This window comes from Ursus americanus, chromosome 16 (assembly GCF_024610735.1).
Source record: "Ursus americanus isolate L20-20 chromosome 16, mUrsAme1.1.p, whole genome shotgun sequence".
NCBI classification, from domain to species: domain Eukaryota; kingdom Metazoa; phylum Chordata; class Mammalia; order Carnivora; family Ursidae; genus Ursus; species Ursus americanus.
Window position 1 is genome coordinate 8,668,606 of NC_142142.1, and position 19,970 is coordinate 8,688,575.

The 19,970-nt window shown below is 39.0% G+C and overlaps 1 protein-coding gene across 3 annotated transcripts in view; it reads right to left on the reverse strand.

Moving 5' to 3' along the window:
* FAM168A (family with sequence similarity 168 member A) overlaps positions 1–19,970 on the reverse strand; it is a 176,539-nt gene that overhangs the window by 123,780 nt on the left and 32,789 nt on the right. The gene's annotated exons all lie outside the window — the stretch shown is intronic.

A 19,970-nucleotide genomic window follows, 5' to 3' on the forward strand; every position in this document is an offset into this window, starting at 1 on the left:
AAATCTTAAAAAAAAAACTATGAATTACTAAATCAAGGACTAAGAGATCATAAGAACATATATTTACAACCACAGACTGAGAGAATGATTACCAACACTGTGTATCATAAAATCCAATATCCCTGCATTTAATAATTTGGTCAGCAGTCCTCTGCTACATGAAAAGAGGGGGCTAGGTCTGATTTCCAAGGTCATCTATGTGGGGGGAAAAGGAGACAGAAAGAAAAAGCAAAAGCATACAGTATTCCTTAGCAAACCAATTAAAAGCCATAAGCACTTCAGACTGGTTTGCAACTGACCTCTTGAAATAAGACAGCTTTTCAATAACACCACTGAAAAGCACTTATTAAAAAGCTAGCTGTGATGAAGAAGTTTTTTTGGGTGATCTTGACTGTGGTCGTGGTTACACAATCTACGTATGTGTTAAAATTCACAGAATTCAATGACCAAAAAGAAAAGCAATTTTATGTTATTAATTTAAAAGTAAAATTTGAGAGGGGTGTCTGGGGGGCATAGTCGGTTAAGCGTCTGACTCTTGATTTCACCTCAAGTCGTGATCTCAGGGTCGTGGGATCAAGCCCCATCTTGGGCTCCGCACTCAGTGCAGAGTTGCTTGGAACTGTCTCTCCCTCTCACTCTCACTCTACCCCTCCCCACTATGTGTGCACGCATGCACTCTCTCTCTCTAATAAATAAACAAATCTTTAAAAAATAATAAAAGTAAAATTAAAGAAAAAAACACATTTTAAAAACAAGCTTTTGTGTATCAAAAGACATAATCAACAGAGTAAAAAGGCAACCCACAGAATGGAAGAAATTATTTACAAATCATATATTGATAAGGGATTAAAATCCAGAATACATAGAGAACTCCCAAATCTCAACAACAAAAACCTGATTCAAAAATGGGGAAAGAACTTGAATAGACATTTCTCCAAAGAAGATATATAAATGGCCAACAAGCCCATGAAAAGATACTGAACATCACTAATCATCAGGAAAATGCAAATCAAAACCACAATGAGCTACCACTTTACCCCCACTAGGAAACCTACTACCAAAAAACCAAAAAATAAGAAGTGCTGGTGAGGATGTGCAGAAAGTAGAATCCTCATTCACTGTTGATGGGAATGTAAAATGGTGCGACCACTATGAAAAACACTAGGGAATTTCCTCAAAAAATTAACCACAGAATTACCATATGACCCAACAATTCCACTTATGGGTATATACTCAGAAGAATCAAAAGCAAGGTCTCTAAAAGATCTGTACACCTGTATTCATAGCAGCATTATTGACAATAGCCAAAATGTGGAAGCAACCCAAGTATCCACCAAAAGATGAATGGATAAGCAAAATATGGTGTATACATACAATGGAATTTTATTCAGCCTTAAAAAGGAAGGAAATTCTGACATATGCTACAAACATACATCAACCTTGAGGACATTATAAGTGAAATAAGCCAATCACAAAAAGACAAATCTGTATAATTCCACTTAAATGAGGTAGTTACAGTAGCCAAAATCATAGACAGAAAGTAGAATAGTGGTTGCCAGGGGCTGGTAGGAGGGGCAATGGGGAGTTATTATTCAATGGGTACAGATTTTCAGTCTCACAAGATGAAGAGTTCTGGAGGTGGATAGTGGGAAGTTGTGTTAAGAATATGAATGTAGGGGTGTCTGGGTGGCTCAGATGGTTAAGCGACTGCTTTCCACTCAGGTCATGATCCTGGAGTCCCAGGATTGAGTCCCACATCAGGGGGGAGTCTCCCCACTCACTGGGGAGTCTGTTTCTCCCTCTCACCCTCCCCCATCTTGTGCTCTCTCTCTCTCTCTCTCTCTCTCTCTCACTCTCAAATAAAATCTTAAAAAAAGAATATGAATGTACTTACTGCCACTGAATTATACACATAAAAATGATAATGATGGTGGGACACCTGGTTGCTCAGTCAGTTGAGCGGCCAACTCTTGATTTCAGCTCAGGTCGTGAGATTGAGCCCCATGTCAGGCTCAGAGCTCAGTGCAGGGTCTATTTAAGTATTCTTTCTCTCCCTTTCCCTAGGTCCCTCCCTCACCTCCCCATGCTCACCCATGCTCATCCGCTCTCTCATGAGCTCTCTCTCTCTCTAATAAATAAATCTTTTTAAAAAATGATTACGATGGGGCGCCTGGGTGGCTCAGTTGGTTAAGCATCTGCCTTCAGCTCAGGTCATGATCCCAGGGTCCTGGGATTGAGCCCCACATCTGGCTCCCTGCTCAGCAGGGAGTCTGCTTCTTCCTCTCCCTCTGCCCCTCCCCCTTGCTCATGCTCTCTCTCTCACCCTCTTTCTCTCTCCCTCTCTCAAAATAAAGAAAATCTTTTTTAAAAAAATTATGATGGTAATGTATTATGTGTATTTTTATAATTTATTTATAAATAAATAAGCTGAGCATTATTTGAGGTAAAATGATAATAACAGCTAATATTTAAGAGTGTTTACTACGAGTAAGCCTGTTATCTCAACCAACTCTGACCATTATCCTATAAAGTGGGGACTATTATCTCTCACAAATAAGAAATCTGAACCTAGTGAGATCAAGTCAGTTGCTCAGAATCACATATCTAGTAACTGAAACTAAATTCAAGCTCAGGAAGCCTGACTCCAAAGCCCAGGACCTTAACTGCTATACTACAACATAAAATACTATATAAAATACTGCAGAAAGAAGTTGACAAAGATAACTACTCCAGTCAGTCCTGAAAACCTAAACTATCAATTGGAAAGACCCACAGTAGAAGCAGAAATACTGTACAACCAATGTAGCAGATCAGAAGCACTGTGGAAACATCAAGATTGTTCTTATTGAAAATGTACACACGTAAATTTAGCAGGCCCCACAGTCTTACTCTTTGGAACCATGCCCCAAGCCAGCCCATAAAAGAGCAAGATAATGACAGTTCTAGATCACAGGTGGGACACACACACATCTATCAAGACCCCAGTCTTTAGCATGCCAATTTCAAAACGGCCCTCCAGTACTGGAAGATTCAAGCGTCACCTGCTTCCTTTGCCCGCACCTGGAACTTCAGAGTAGTTTTCGTATTTGGGCAAAAGACTCTCCCCGTCCACCCAAAGCCTTGCAGAACAAATATCACCCTCTGTATCTTCGTCCAACAAATGGGTGTCGGATGCCCGACGCTAAGCAAATCTCCTGTTTCTACTTAAATTCTTTATTCCCTCATACCTCATAGTTTATGAGGTTTATTCATATGAAAGGCAGAAACTTAAAACACAATAAGCCAAATTAAAGTGCTAACAAGTATATTTATTATGTAATATGTTTATTTAACAGAAGCTACAGGAGAGAAAGGAACCTGTGCTGAGGAGCCTTCATTGTCCTCCCTTGAATAATAAGGACTGATTATGCAGAAAGTTACTTCCATGTCCTCCTCCGTGCTCAAGTTCCTCCTTAGGCCCCCATTTCTGCTGTTGCTAGGATTTTTAATTCTTTCCTTAAAAGGAATCCCTGCTTAAAACAAAGGAGTAATGGGCTCACATTCAACCAAACTAAACTGAGCACCTACTATGTTTCTGAATTAGATTTTTTTCATAGGAGGTTTCTCATTTAATTCTCAAAAAGAATCCCTTGACTAAAGTATTATTGGCTGCCGTCCTTTTTTTTTTAAACCACCAAGTATACTGAGAATCATACAGTTAAAATAACTTACAAAGATCTTACAACTAAAAGGCAAAGGAATACAAAATAGAGGAGCCAGGATTCAAACTCAAACCTTCTATCTCACCTCTCTGAATCTCAATTTCCTCATCTGCAAAATGGAAGATGTAAGGGAATAACAGGTGTTGGTGAGGATGTGCAGAAAAAGGAACCCTCATGCACTGCTGGTGGGAATGCAAACTGGCGCAGCCTCTGTGGCAAAATAGAGTACGGAGGTTCTTCAAAAAATTAAAAATAGAATTACCATATGACCCAGTAATTCCACTACTGGGCATTTACCCAAAGAAGACAAACCACTAACTGGAGAAGATATACGCACCCCTATGTTTATTGTAGCATTACTTCCAATAGCCAAACTATGGAAACAGCCCAAGTGTCCATCAGTAGATGGATGCATAAAGATGTGGTGTATATACACAATGGAATATTACTCCGCTGTTAAAAAAGAATGAAATCTTGCTATTTGCAACAACAGGGTTGTATCTAGAGTATAATGCTAAGTGAAATAAGTCAGTCAGAGAAAGACAAATGCCATAGGATTTCACTCATATGGGGAATTTAAGAAACAAAACAAATGAGCGAAGAAAAAAGGAGACAAACCAAAAAAACAAACTTTTTTTCTTTAAGATTTTATTTATTTGACAGAGAGAGACAGCGAGAGAAGGAACACAAGCAGGGGGAGTGGGAGAGGGAGAAGCAGGCTTCCCACTGAGCAGGGAGCCTGATGCTGGGCTCGATCCCAGGACGCTGGGATCATGACCTGAGCTGAAGGCAGACGCTTAACGACTGAGCCACGCAGGCGCCCCAAAAAAACTCCTAACTATAGAGAACAAACTGATGGTTACTAGAGGGGAGGTCGGTGGGGGAATGGGTAAAATATGTGAAGGATATTAAAAGTACACTTACTGTGATGAGCACGGACTAATGTATAGAATGGCTGAATCACTATATTGTACACCTGAAGCTAATATAACACTCTGTTAACTATACTGGAATTAAAAAAGGTTGAGGTAGGAATTTACTACTACATGCAAAGCACTCAGATCAGCGCCTGCTCCTCAATAAACATTAGTTCTTTTCTTTTCTTCCTTCATGCTTGAGCTGCCCATTTTGTTGGCCTATTCCAAACAAATACAATTGTCAAAGTTGATTGCTGTTGTTGTTGTTGTTTTTAAAGATTTTATTTTTAAGTAATCTCTATACTCAATGTGGGGCTCAAACTCACAACCCTAAGATCAAGAGCCACATGCTCCACCAACTGAGCCAGCCAGGTGCCCCAAAGTTGACTGTTTTTCTAAGCTATTTTATTAATTGGTTTGTCTTGGTCCCCACAAGGATGTTCATAATATGATGTGACTCTGGGGTATTAGGAGCATTTCTGGCTCACCTGGCAATTGGGATGCCTGAAGCAGAACTCTTTATGCTCAGAGACTTGCATAAGGGCTACTTCCTCTCCTCTATTCTCCCTTAGACAAACAGATGCATATGCAGGTGGAAAAATTTTAAAGCCATAATTAACTTAATTAACATAGAGTGACAGAAATAGAAAAAGCCACAGTGTTCTGGCCAGGCAGTAGGCTTCAGGGGAAACAAAAATTCTCTGGCTAGCCAAGTGAGGGGAGAAATAGGCACTCTCTAGGGAGAAAAAGGAATCATGGCCAAGTGGCAGGAACTAGGGAATGTTTAATGGAAGGTCAGCACCATCCACCAGAGCCCTTAACCTCTGATCCCCAGGATGGGTTAGATGCCCTTATCTATCAAACAAGAACTTACACCAGACAAAAAGTCTCATTATGAGCTCCTTAAGGGTTAAAACTGTAACTTACATTAAGATTCCCAGGGCACAGAATAGTACAGATAGGCACTCGTATTTGTTGAAATATAAATTAGTGGGTAAGTGAATAAAGTCAGATTGAAAGGTATTCTCCATCTTTTCCACAGTGCACTAGTACTACACAAGGAGGGCTCCTATCATCATCTGTCATTCAACCCATAGCTCTTCATAAATACCCACATGCACAAAAGCATAGTGCATCTGCAGGTCATTTCCCAAAAACTTCTAGATAACCCACAACTGCTTCTAAAAAAAAAAAAAAAAAGCGACAGCAAATCCCAAATAAACCTTCAGACAGTTCCCTACTACCTTCAGAACAAAGTCTATACACTTTAACCAGCACGTAAGGCCCTTTTGCAAATTGGCTCTTGCCTTTTTTTTCCAAATACACCTTTTTAAGAACTCTGCGAACACCCGGTGAACAGGAACCCACTGCCCCTTAAATACGCCCTGAAATCCTGCCTCAGCACCTCTATTGCCACAGTTCCCACAGGACTCACCGCCACCAAAATTTGATTCACCTAGGTTCCGCCCACCTTTCATGGAACAACTCAGGTCCCATCTACTTTACAAAATCTGCTATAACTGTCCCAGATCACAGTGTTCATTTCTTTTCCTGACTTCAGGTAGCAATGTCCATAGCACTCACACCACATTCAATACCTGTTATTATCTTTAGAGAGAGGACATACATCCACACACAGATTAATACAGAGTATGATATGCTCTTCCAACCAGTAAATCTCGTAAATCTCATATCAAGAATTTACTTATGTTACTCTATTGCCAGTAGCTAGAAAACAATAGTGTTGCTTGTGCGTGCAAAAATTGAACATTTTTTTCCATCTTAAAAGTGCCAACTACTATCAGTTATTATTGAAAAGGAATTCTCAATTCACCACCTTTCTTATTGACTTTGCACAATAAGTACTCTAATAATAATAACCAGAAACATCCCTACATTTCTTTCTAAATCAAAGATAAGATTATATTATGCATAGTGAGGCTTCAGGAGTAAATATGTTTCATTATATCTTTTTTGTTTGTTTTTTGTTTATATATTTTCCAGCTTTATTGAGATACAGGTGACATATAACAGTATATAAGTTTAAGGTGTACAGCACATTGATTTGAAACACTTACATATTGTGATGATTACCACCACACCATTAGCTACCACCTCCATCACATAATTACCCTTTCTTTTTTCTGGTGAGAACATATAAGACCTACTCTCTTAATTTTCAAGTACATAATACAGTATTGTTAACTATATTCACGATGCTATGTATTAGATCCCCAGAACTTACTCATCTTCTAATTGAAAGTCTATGTCGTATTGTATCTTGATTCTTAAAAGACCAGTAACCTAAGTTCTAGGACAGTGGTAACTCTTTTTTTTTTTAAGCTTATTTATTTTTTTAGTAATCTCTACACCCAATGTGGGGCTCAAACTATGACCCCAAGATCAAGAGTTACACACTCCACCAACTGAGCCAGCTAGGTGCCCCAACAGGGGTAATTCTTTTAAGCTATCATATGTGACAACCAGGTATACCCACTCATCTTTTAAGATTAAGATTCTTAAAAGTCTTAGCCTTTTCTTGATTTCCTCTCCCCACTCCCAGAAATGCCTACTCTACTTCTTTGGGTTCCACTTTACCCCAGATGTATCTGACCTAATCCCTAGATAGAACCCTAGATATACACTTCTATCATAGCACCTTTAATACTTAATTGTACCTCCTTATTTACATACCTGTCTCATTGCAGATTTGCCCCTCCAGATCTGTGCTTTCCAATACAGTAGCCACTAGCCACATGTAGCTGCTTAAATTCAAATAAGTTACTTAAAACTAAATAAAATTTAAAATTCAGTTCATCAGTTCACTAGCCACCTTTCAAGCACTCAAGAGCCACATGTGGCTGGCTGGTGACTACCATATTGGATAACACATATATAAAATACTTCCATTACTGCAGGAAGTTTTATGGGACAGTACTGTGTCTAGATCTGTATGTTCCCCAAGGCACACACAATCTAGCAGGCAATCTGACAGGAGCTATGCCTAATTCATTGTGGCAACCCGGCCCTTAGTAAATTCCTAGTAAATGTCTCTTAGGAATGACTAAGAGCTTGTTCTACCTTTCTTATTATCACACCACCAGGGCCTCTATTTCATAAGTTCGATGTCCCTTAGAGGCTAGAATCAGTGTAATAATTCACCATCATCCCAACTTATGGAAAGGGGTGGGAACCACAATAGTTGGGGTAATCAGAAAGCTTCTGTTTGGTCCCTCTTCTCAAACCAAAGCTCCACTACTTAATGTGAGACTTGGTGAAGAAGAGGGCTTATTTCTTATTTCCATTTTGGCATGTAATTAAACTCCAGGTAATTCCAAAAGAATTTTTTTTCCCAAATATTGGAACAATCTTACAACTCAGCAGAAATAAAAACAGGGAGACACTGTTTGAAATTTATCACACTTTGGGGCCATGAATGAATATATCCTCAGTGTGCACGCGTGCTCGCACGCACGCGCTCTCTCTCTCTCTCTAGTCTTGACTTATTAAGGGCTGAGGGCTAAAAAAGAGAAATAAATTCTAGTGGCAGACAGAAACAAATTAGAATAATACAAAGTGATAAGTGCTCTATGATAAGGGGAAGTACCAGGAACTATGAAGAGCACAAAGGAAATACTGAGAACCAAATGGTGAAATGTGGTAGAGGGTGAGAGAACCACAGGGAGGTTGCTCAAAAATGTTCTCAAGGTTAAGTTTTAAAGGGTAACTAAGAGGCTGGGACATGAAGAGAGGGTGGAAGGCGTCACAAACAGAGACACTGGCATTGAAGAAAGTGCAGGCAGGCATGTGACTTGGACAGTAAATGTCAAGTAGTTCAGTCTGGCTGGAGCAACATCAGAAAGAAGTAAGATTTGAGGCTAATGAGGCAGGCAGAGGTCAAATCATGAAAAAGCTTTGCGTGCTAAACTAAAGGGTTTGGATTTTAACCTCAAAGCTATGGGAAACCTATGAAGGCTTTAAAGCAGGAAAAAGGAATGCAACCTATATTCAACAGAGCTCACAGAGAAGTAGTATGGAGGGCGATCTGGAGAAGGTAAGACAGGAGCAGGGATGTTGCTGCAAAAAGTTAAGAGACAGTCAGTACATTTTACCACGACCACCACCACCACCACCACCGCCACCGCCACCACGACCACGACCACCACCACCACCACCACCACCACCACCACCACCACCACCGCAGCAACAATAAAAACTAGTTTAAAAAGTGATGAGATAGGGTCCATCCGATGCAAACAGTTTTAAACACAACCTATTTTAAATGGGTCTCTCTCTATTAATCTATGCCTCTCAAAGCTATAACACCATGAATCAATTATATAGCACGACTTCAGAAACAACTGTTAAAGTCAATTAGATAAACTCTGAAAAATTATACTGCACTTTTATTCAATAGCCATTCTTTGAACTAAAACTGCATATTTTTCTCTATTCCACTGCACACAATTTTGGAAAAACACTTCTTCAGCCAGCTGAGCACATCTGTGCCGTGTGCAACAAGTGTAAACAATTTAACAGGAGTTTAATGAAACATTTCCTATTCTTTATTAGAAAAAAATTAGAAAATTCTAACATGGCAACATCAGGTTGCAAATTGACATTTTTAAATTAGTCTTTTTTTTTTTTTTTAATGAACATGCCAATTTTTAAATCCCATCTGGTTGCGTGGTGCAGCTGTCCTGAATGAATACAGCATTTTCAGTTATTAGGCACTTGGCGAAAGCATTCAGAACTGCCATGTGCCATCAACAGCAACAGCCACAAGTACAGTACTTAAAGAGGTACCTACATACTCTTACTGGTATGACAGGATTTCTTAGTCTATGCTGAAGTAGAAGGGACATGAAAGAAACAATCTTGAAATTTTAACGAAGTATTTCGGTTTTACCTCCTATTCCCTTAAAAGGCAATGGACTCTGAGTGGCCCTGGCGGGCTCAGTCAGTAGAGCGGGAGACTCTTCTCACTCATGAGTTTGAGGCCCACGTTGGGTGTGGAGCCTACTTTAAAAAAAAAAAAAAAAGAGAGAGAGAGAGGCAATGGACTCTGATAACTTTGATCCTGTAGTTCCTTAGGCTAGAGAGTTTTACCTACCCCTCTGCCTTGTACCAACAAAATCTTAAGAATGAAGGCTTTGGAATTAGACTAAAACAAGATTCTATTCTAACTTACAAACTATATGAACTTAACACATTTCTTAATCTTCTTGAGACCAATTTCCTCATGTGTAAAATGATAACACCTAACCTGGCAGAGTTGTGATGAAGATGATAGAATATGTACATAAAATACCTATGGAACATCTGGCTTATATGGGCGTTCAATAAATGTTAATTATTTTTACACTCTCCTTTGTATCTCACTATTATTTGTATATAACAGTAACTATGCACCCACCTTAAAAGTTTATTATGAGAATTAATGAATTAATACAGGTAAAGGGCTTAGAACAGTGCCTAGCACAAAGCAGGCAATCACTAGTTGTTGCTGCGTTGTTACTATTATATACCATTATCATAGCATGTTCCACACTGTATTGTAATTTTTTTATTTGCTATTATTTTATTTCTTTTTATTGCTCCTTAACACTTAGCAGAAAACCTCATAAATACCTGTTGACCAGTTGAATAAATAATGGCTGCATGCATGAACTGAAGATACCATAGTTCTGTGACACGAGGAATACCTTTCTGAAGTTATCACACAACTGCCACGCAGTAGCCATTCAATAAGAATGTACTGTTTTGTGACTCATTCATCCCATCAAGCCTGTGTGGTAAGTAGAAGTACTCTTGTGGGCTGTTTTACAGATAAGAAACCGAGTCTCAGAGCCATTAAAGGTTAAGATCACTCACTGAGGGTAAGAACTAGAACCCCCTTTTGTCTCTCAGAAACTAATGGCGGGGGCGGGGGGGTGGAGCTCAGTCGGTTAAGCATCTGACTTCAGCTCAGGTCACGATCCCAGTCCAGCTCCATGCTCAGCTCTCCCTGGGCATGGAGCTTGTCCCTCTCTCTCTGACCTGGCTCATGCGTTGTCTCTCTCCCAAATAAATCAAATCTTAAAAAAAGAAAAAAAAAAAAAGCGAGAGAGAGACTAATTCTAGATTTTTTTTTCTACTAGGTCTTGCTCTATTTTACACATTGCTTATGGAATCAGTCAAATTTTTCCAAATCTCTGTGGTTGCGAGAAGAGACCTCTGAGTAAAAAGATACGACCAATGGATGATGGAAAGGTGAAGCAACATGACCAAATAAGGAAAAAAATCAGTCTCCTCTTTAAAAGAGAAAAAGCAAAGACCAGATTTTATTTGGCCAAGCATAAAGAAAGCAATTAAATCTGAAACTATTAAGAGCATAAAGCCCTAACCATGACAAATGAGGACAGAAGACACTTACAGGGTCAAATACAAAACACAGTATGGGAGTTACAGGCACTCATCCCCTTCTGTAGAAAGCATGACTAAGTACAGTCTTTCTGGGGAGTATTCATTCTTTCATTTAACAAATACTTAGTCCCTGAAATTAACTACAACAACTCAACAGTACGTAGCAAGAACCTTAAAAAATTTATACCTTTACTCTAATTACAATATTCCCAAATTTTTGTCAGAAGAAAGCTACCAAATACAGATCTAGGGGTCCCTGGCTGGCTCAGTTGGTAGAGCATGTGACACTTGATCTCAGAGTCCTGAGTTCAAGCCCCACATTGGTTACAGAACGTACTTAAAAAAAAATAATAATACAGACCCAAACTTCAGGACCAAAGATGCTTATCACAGTGTTATTTATAATATCAAAAAATGCAAAGTAACCTAAATGTCTAACAGTAAGGTTATGATTAAATAATGTCATGCAATGCAATAGTACATAGTCATTAAAACTGATATTTAATGACACCGGAAAATGCTTATGACCTAATGTTAAATTAAAAAGCACTCCACAAAACTGTTTCTATAGTACGATCTTTATATACAATAAATAGGAGGGATCCCTGGCTGGCTCAGTGGAGCATGTGACTCTTGGTCTCAGGGTTATGAGTTTGAGTCCCATATTGGGTGTAGAGATTACTTAAATAAAATTTTTTTTAAGTTTAAAGCAAATAGGAAAAAACTTAAAAAAATGCTGAAAGTTTTAAAAAGTTAATCTCTGAATGGTAGGATACAGAGAGGATAGGATATAGAGAGAGATTTGTCAAGTTTTCAAATTTTCCATAATAGGCATTTTTCAAAAAACCACAGGGTAAAGAAGATTTACAGAAGAAAAATGAGGATGTTAAATGCCATCAGGACTGATCAAGATCTTTGGAATCTCTGCTAGATGAGAAGGATATAAAAGACGTATTATTTTTATACAAAAGGATTATGTTAACCCTAGTGAGAACTGACACAACTACAAGGGTGAAACACAATGGGACAGCAATAAAGAGGAAATCCAATCAGATTCCCAGGAGGTCACTTTCATTCTAGAATGTCTGTCAGCAGCAAGGCCAAGTTCAATGAGTGAGAGGAGGAATGAACTTTGACGGTAAAGAAGATGGCAGAAATATAGCTAAAACCCATGCCAAAATTTGTGAGTTCCTTAAAAACACAGAACTTGTCAATTACCATTTGGTGTGATAAAGACCATGACAGAAGGCAGCAGCAAGAATGTGGCAAAACAGTACAGGAAAGGTCTGGGAAGGCTTCGTGGAAGAAGACTACTTTAAAAGAGAAAGGCATGAACCTGGAGAAACAGGAGAAGGCCATTCTAGGAAATGGGGGGCAACCCAGAGAATAGAACCAATTTACACATGCCTAGGGAAAGGACATTCATTTCAGTGTTGCCAGAGTACAAAGTACAACGCAGGTAGTGGTGAAAGATGTAGCTTCAGAATTCATCAAGGGCCTGTCCCAGAAGACCTGAATGCCTCGAGTGTTAGCCAAAGCAGCTTCACATTAATCAATCAACAAAGGCACCAGCCCAAAAGAAGCTCACTCCAGAAAAGGGGACTGGCAGTGTCGTGGTAAAGATAAGTGAAAACAGTAGCACAGATAAAAGCACCAATCTAACCTGGGGGTTCATAAAGTTGAGACAAAGCTAAGAGAAGGTGCCAAAGTTGAGACACAAAGGAAAAATGGGGCTAAGCGCAGTAACATCCAAGATGGTAGCACACTACTGATACCTGTCCTGACAAAAACTCTACTAATGAGGTAACCAGTTCTTCCTGCAAGTGTTCCAAAGGCAACCATTCTCATCACCAGAATATAAGCTCCAAAGACCACATTTGTCTTGTTCACTGCCATGTCTCCAATACTAAAAATATCAAGTACAAAGAAGCTGCTCTATAAATATTTGTGAAGAAAAAGGGACAGAGGTGCTTGCTGTCATATTAAAAAGCAATGGGAATTCACAACAGCCAAAAGGTAGAAGCAAACCAAGAGTTCATCAACAGATAAATGGATAAAAAATAAATGTGGTATATACATAAAATGAAAACTTATTCAGCTTTAAAAAGGAAGGAAATTCTGACATATGCTATAATATAGATGGACCTTGAAGACATTATGCTAAGTGAAAAAAGCCAGTCATAAAAGGACAAATACTATATGATTTCACTCATATGAGGTACTTAGAGTAATAGAATTCATAGTGACAGAAAGTGTAATAGCGGTTGCTGAGGGCTGGAAGGAGAAGGAAATGGAGAGTTACTGTTTAATGAGTACAGAGTTTCAGTTGTGCAACATGAAAGAAAGTTCTGCTGGAGATGGATAATGGGATGGTTGCACAACAATGGGACGGACTTCATGTCACTGAACTGTACATTATTTTTAAACGGTTAAAATGGCAAATTTTATATTTATATATGCTACTACAATTTTTTAAAAAATTACAAATCACACCCAAAAAAATGTTACTTAAAAAAGAAAGCAACAGGGGAGGCACGTGGGTGGCTCAGTTGTTGAGAATCTGACTCTTGGTTTCGTCTCAGGTCATGATCTCAAGGTCGTGAGATCTAGCCCCGCATCAGGCTTCATGCTCAGGGCAGTCTGCTGAAGTTTCTCTCTCCCTCTGCTCCTCCACCCCACATGCATGCGCACGGATGCTCTCCCTCTCCTTCTCTAAAGTAAATAAATAAATTTTTGAAAGAAAGAAAGAAAGAAAGAAAGAAGAAAAGAAAGAAAGAAAGAAAGAAAGAAAGAAAGAAAGAAAGAAAGAAAGAAAGAAAGAAAGAAAGAAAAAGAAAGAAAGAAGAAAAGAAAAAGAAAGAAAGAGAAAGAAAGAGAAAGAAGGAAGGAAGGAAGGAAGGAAGGAAGGACAAAAGAAATGGAAAAAAGGTTAAAGAAGTAAAGTATAACTAAAGACTAAGGCCAGCCCTGCGGAGCTTGGAGACAAAGACAAACAGCAGCCTCTCCTCAATCCCTCTCTTCCACTGCCATTTCCACTCACATCCAATTTAGTGATTTTACATGCAGTTGAGTCCCAATTAAAACCAATACTAAGTGTGGAATCCCCAAGGAGTCACAAACAAGCAAAGCTATGGGCAGCCTGAGAGATGCATTATAAAAGAACAATCTCATTGACTTTACCCTTTGATTATTTTTGTTGGTAACAGAAAACAAGGGTCATTTACTTGAACACCTAATATATGCCATTATCTCTCATCGTAACAGTAACCTTGAAAGGTAAATGTTACAATTCTGTTTTCATACTGAGTTATCCAGGATGAGGTACTTTTCTGTGTTACTGTAAGGGCCGAGGCCCCGAACCTGTCCTGCCTTCCAGCTCTGCAGAAGTTATCAGCTGGGAGTACCTAGATTAAGTAATCACCAAGTACTTTCTAGGCAATCCCCAATGGCCGGAGACACACATGCTCCAGACACTGAACCACGGAAGGAGGAAAAAGAAGAGTGGCTCATCACAGGTCTTTCAGACCCCAAACTGACCAAGCAGGACAGAAACACTTACAACATGTGTAAAACTGTTTCCTCTAGGAAGGCAAACATGCCACTGGCACTACCTAAAATATTAGTGTTACTTAACAAAAGCTTCAATGACTAAAAGCCCTCACTCCCTTTCCCCCCCTAGATCAGCCCTAGAAATCATTACTAGTTCTAGTCTCCTTCTGGCCCACTTGCCCTTAGCCTCCCCCCACCACTCCCATCTATGTCACCCTCGGCATCACCAAGTTCAAGGCAAATCTAAAGAAGCTCTTTTCTGCTTCCATGTACCTTTCAAAACATTCCAATACTGCTCATTCCTCTGCTAGATGACATCTAATACTAATTCTAAACTTAAGCCTGCCATGCAGGCTTTGCTAAGAGACTGCCTCTACCCACCCTTCAGTTTCCCCCCCAGGATTCAGAGACCACCTAGATCAGTTTCCAAACTGGTCTTCAGAGAGCTAAGGGTTATGAAAAAGTATCCAGGACCAGAAGAAGTAAACAGAAGGCGGATACAAAGGAATAGTGTTATAAGCCCCACTCCAAGGAGAGCAGCTCTCATTTCATCTCTTTATATTGGACCTCATGTAACATTTGATAAAAGAGTTCTAGCACTTAAAAAAATGTTTAATCTACTACACTAGATGATCAATAATATCCTTTTCAGATTAACATTCTATTTTTCAATGAAGCAGATATCAGCTGAACAATCCCTCATTAGTCACTTCTTAATGCACTAAAGTTATGAATGAACTTCACATTGATAAGTCCAATGGAAATTGTCTTTATTTTTATCTCTCAGCATCATTTAGCATTGTTGTTCATCTCCTCCTTATTGAATCCCTTGGCTTCTGAACATTACATTCTCCTACTTTTCTCCCTGTCTCTTATGTCTGCCCCTTCTCTGTCTGCTTTCCAAGGTTATCCTCTTCTGCCCAGTGATTAAATGTTTAAGATTGTACCATTCCCTATTCTTTTCTCCCTCTATTCTCCCTCCCTAGACAATCTAATCCATGTCCATGACTTCATTTACCATCTAAATGCCAAACATGTAACCAATTTTTCTCTAGACTATTACCTTTCTCTAAGTTCCAGGCATGCTTATCTGACTATCGACATCATCCTTTCAATGTCTTAAAGTCACCTCAAATTCAACACACCCAAAACTGAACTCATAATATTCTATTCCAAACTGGTCCTTTCCAGTGTCCCCATTTCAGTGAAAGACACCACCATCTACCTCCTAGTTATTAAGCCAGGAACTTGGAGTCATCCTTATCACTTCCTCTCTTTTATCCCCAATATATAATTTATCACACAGTTCTATCAATTTCACCCACATATCTCTCTTGCATTTCTCATCTCCACCTATCATCCTCCACATTCAACCTACCACCTTGTGTCTCACATGGACTACATCTGTGCAATAGCAGCCCTTACTGGTACTCTTCTATAATCCCTTTGGTAATGGATTCTTAGACGTGACACCAAAAGCATGAGCAACAAAAGAAAAAACAAACTGGAATAAATTGGACTTCATCAAAATTAAGAACTTTCGTGCATCAAGGGGCGCCTGGGTGGCACAGCGGTTAAGCGTCTGCCTTCGGCTCAGGGCGTGATCCCGGCGTTCCGGGATCGAGCCCCACATCAGGCTCCTCCGCTGTGAGCCTGCTTCTTCCTCTCCCACTCCCCCTGCTTGTGTTCCCTCTCTCGCTGGCTGTCTCTATCTCTGTCAAATAAATAAAATCTTTAAAAAAAAAAAAAAAAAAGAACTTTCGTGCATCAAAAGACATCATCAAGAAAGTGAAAAGACAACCTAAAGAATGGGAGAAAATATTTGGAAATCATATATCTAATAAAGTTCTGGTATACAGACTATACAAAGTACTATTATTATTCAATAACCAAAAGGAAAAAAGCCTAATTTAAAAACTGGCAAGGATTTGAATAGGTATTTCTCCAAAGATATACAAATGACCAGCAAGCACATGAAAAGATGCTTAACACTTGTCATTAGAGAAATGCAAATCAGAGCCATAATGAGATCCCATATTATACCCACTAATATGGCCATTTGGGGGCGGGGGGGGGGGGGAGAAGGATATAACAAGTGCTAGCAATGATGTGAAAAAATTTAAACCCTCATACATTGCTGGTGGGAATGTAAAGTGGCACAACTGTTACGGAAAACAGCTTGGCAGCTCCTCAACAACTTACACAATTATTTTATGACCCAGCAATTCCACTCTTAGGTATAGATCCAAAAGAATTGAAGAGAGGTACTCAAATAATACATGTCTCCACATGTTCAGAGCAGTGCTATTCACAATGACCAAAAGATAGAACATTCCAAATGTCCACCATCTCATGAATAAACGAACTGTGCTATATTCATCCAGTGTAATATTATTCATCTATAAAAAGGAATGAAGTACTGATACTGTGACAATGTGGATGAATCTCAAGAACACTGCTCTAAATGAAAGAAGCCAGACACAGAAGTCCACATATTGTATGATTTCATTTATATGAAAATATCCAGAATAGGTAAATCCAATGAGACAGAAGCACATGGAAGTTGCCAGTGGACAGGGGTAGGGAAGAATGGGGAATGACCATTTAATGTATGGGTTTCCTTTTGGGGTGATGAAAATGCTTTGGAGCTAGATAAAGGTGGTTGCACAACACTGCAAAATGTACTAAATGTCGCTGGATTATTCACTCTAAAATGATTAATTTCATGTTATGTGAATTTCACCTGAATCAATCAATCAATTGGATGAGAGAATCCTCCCATCACAAGCCCACCCCAAATACTGAGTTATTGCCTTTTCTTCCCAGGCCCAAGTTGTAACAACAGACAGAGTATATTTTTTCATTCTCACCAGGAAAGAAAACAAGAGCTCCATGGAATTGTCACAAATGAAAAGAACATAAACAAAATCCTCAATAGCGCTACTATAGCATTAAATATATCCAAGTGGCTAGGTCTCATTTCACGAAAGCCCAATGAAGGCACTTTCGCTAAGACACCTGTTGCTGAGATTCAGGAGACATGTAGAGGCAAAAAGAAAACTAAAAAAAAAAATTGAAAGAAGTTTTAAATAGCTTTGAAAGCCTTCAAAATGTAAAGTACGTTAAAAAAAAAAAAACTAATGCAATGGATACAAACAGCAAGTGTGAAAAGCTAGCCTTGATTAAGGCTATCAACTTGCCATGTGCTAAAAGCAAATGTAGCTTAATCAAAGAAAAACTGAAAGAAGTACTACATACTTATTAAAATAGCCAAAATAAAATACAGTGGTAATTCTAAATGCTGGCAAGGATGCAGAGAAACTGGATTTCTTATACAATGATGATAAGAATGTAAAATGGTACAGCCACCCTAGAAAACAGGCAATTTCTTAGAAAACTAAACATGGACTTACTATATAACCCAGCAATTGTACTGTTGGGCATTTGTCCCAGAGAAATAAAAACAAAACAAAACAAAAAAATGCTCAGGGGCGCCTGGGTGGCACAGCGGTTAAGCGTCTGCCTTCGGCTCAGAGCGTGATCCCAGCGTTATGGGATCGAGCCCCACATCAGGCTCCTCCGCTATGAGCCTGCTTCTTCCTCTCCCACTCCCCCTGCTTGTGTTCCCTCTCTCGCTGGCTGTCTCTATCTCTGTCGAATAAATAAATAAAATCTTAAAAAAAAAAATGCTCAAAATGGCTTTCTCTGTAATAGCAAAAACCTAGAAGCAACCCAAATGTCCTTCAACAGACGAATGGTTAAATAAACTCCAGTACATCCACATGATGGAATCCTATTCAGCAACAAAAGAGAACAAAATAATGATAGATTCAATGATCCAGATGAATCTCAAGGGCATTATGCTTAGTGAAGTCAATCTCAAAAGGTTATATCCTACATGATGCCATTTATATATCATTCAAAATGACAAAAGTATATAGATGGAGAACCCATCAGTGGTTGCCAAGGGACAATGATAAAAATAGGCTGGGGGAGAAAGGGAAGTGTATGCACAAATGTATAGGGGACAGTACAAGGGAGTTTCCTTGTAGTGATGGAACCACCTCTGTATCTTGATTGTTGCAGTAGCTGTACAAATCTATACATGGGATAAAACTGCACAGAGCTCTACACACACATAAATATATACACGTGAAAAATGAATGAATATGGTCTACGGTCTAGTTAAAATATTGTACCAAGGTCATTTACCTGGGTTTTGATATTGTTCTACATTAGATAAGATGTCACCACTGGGGAACGTTGGAAGAAGAATACAGAGGACTTTGTGTCTATTTTTGCAACTTCCTGTGTGCCTATAATTATTTCAATATAAAAATGGATTTTTTTAAGTAATACAATTAACAAACAATAACTGAGTATCTATAATGTCAGGTTCTGTGTTAGGTGCTTCATTCTGTAACGAAATGTTATTTATCAAAAAATTATATAGTACAATGTTGTCTAAAACAAAAATTTTTTCAATTTTGATATCCCTGACTTAATCACTTTAAAAATTAAGACACTTTTTGCTGAGACTAATCTATGAACAATTTTCTCTAATATGGCAACTATCATAACCTTAATTTATTATTAACACCCTTAAGAAATTCATTATTACTACTATATACCAAAGTACATTTTTTATACCACTAACAAATATATCAAGAGCTCAGAAATATATCACCAGCCAAAAAGAGCTTGGAAGGTACAGAAATATGTGTGCTGGATAGAAAAAAAGTCGTTTAGGGGAAAAACAAAAAACAAAAACCAAACCTGAAAGTAAGTAATTTGGACAAATAGTGGGATAGGAGGAAAAAGTATCTTCTTGGAGTATGTCTATCCTGAGAGATGGGACTGAGCCAGACCACAAAAGAGGGCCTTGGCAGATGATATGACTGGTATAAAAAATGAGAAACCTCTGAGTCCCGAGGAGAACAAGAGGGTAAAACCAATCCTGCAACAGGAGTCTCTGAATGCCTAAGTGCCTGGATGATCTGGGCTCCTACCTGAAGTCCCCATTCCAGCCAAACAGATCTGCCTGCTGGACTCCCAACCTATTTACTGCTCTCCTGGGAAGTCTTTTCTCATTACGCAGGCTAAAAAGTGGTCTCTGAGCTCCTACAATTGCAGAAGTATAAATTAAGTACCACCTCTGGGAACTTACCCTATACTACTATAAACTGTAGCTTTTAATCCATCTCCGTATGAGTAGGACCTTACAAAAAAGCAGTGTATTAACATGGAATAAAACATGTAAATCAGGGGCACCTGGGTGGCACAGTGGTTAAGCGTCTGCCTTCGGCTCAGGGCGTGATCCTGGCGTTATGGGATCGAGCCCCACATCAGGCTCCTCCGCTATGAGCCTGCTTCTTCCTCTCCCACTCCCCCTGCCTGT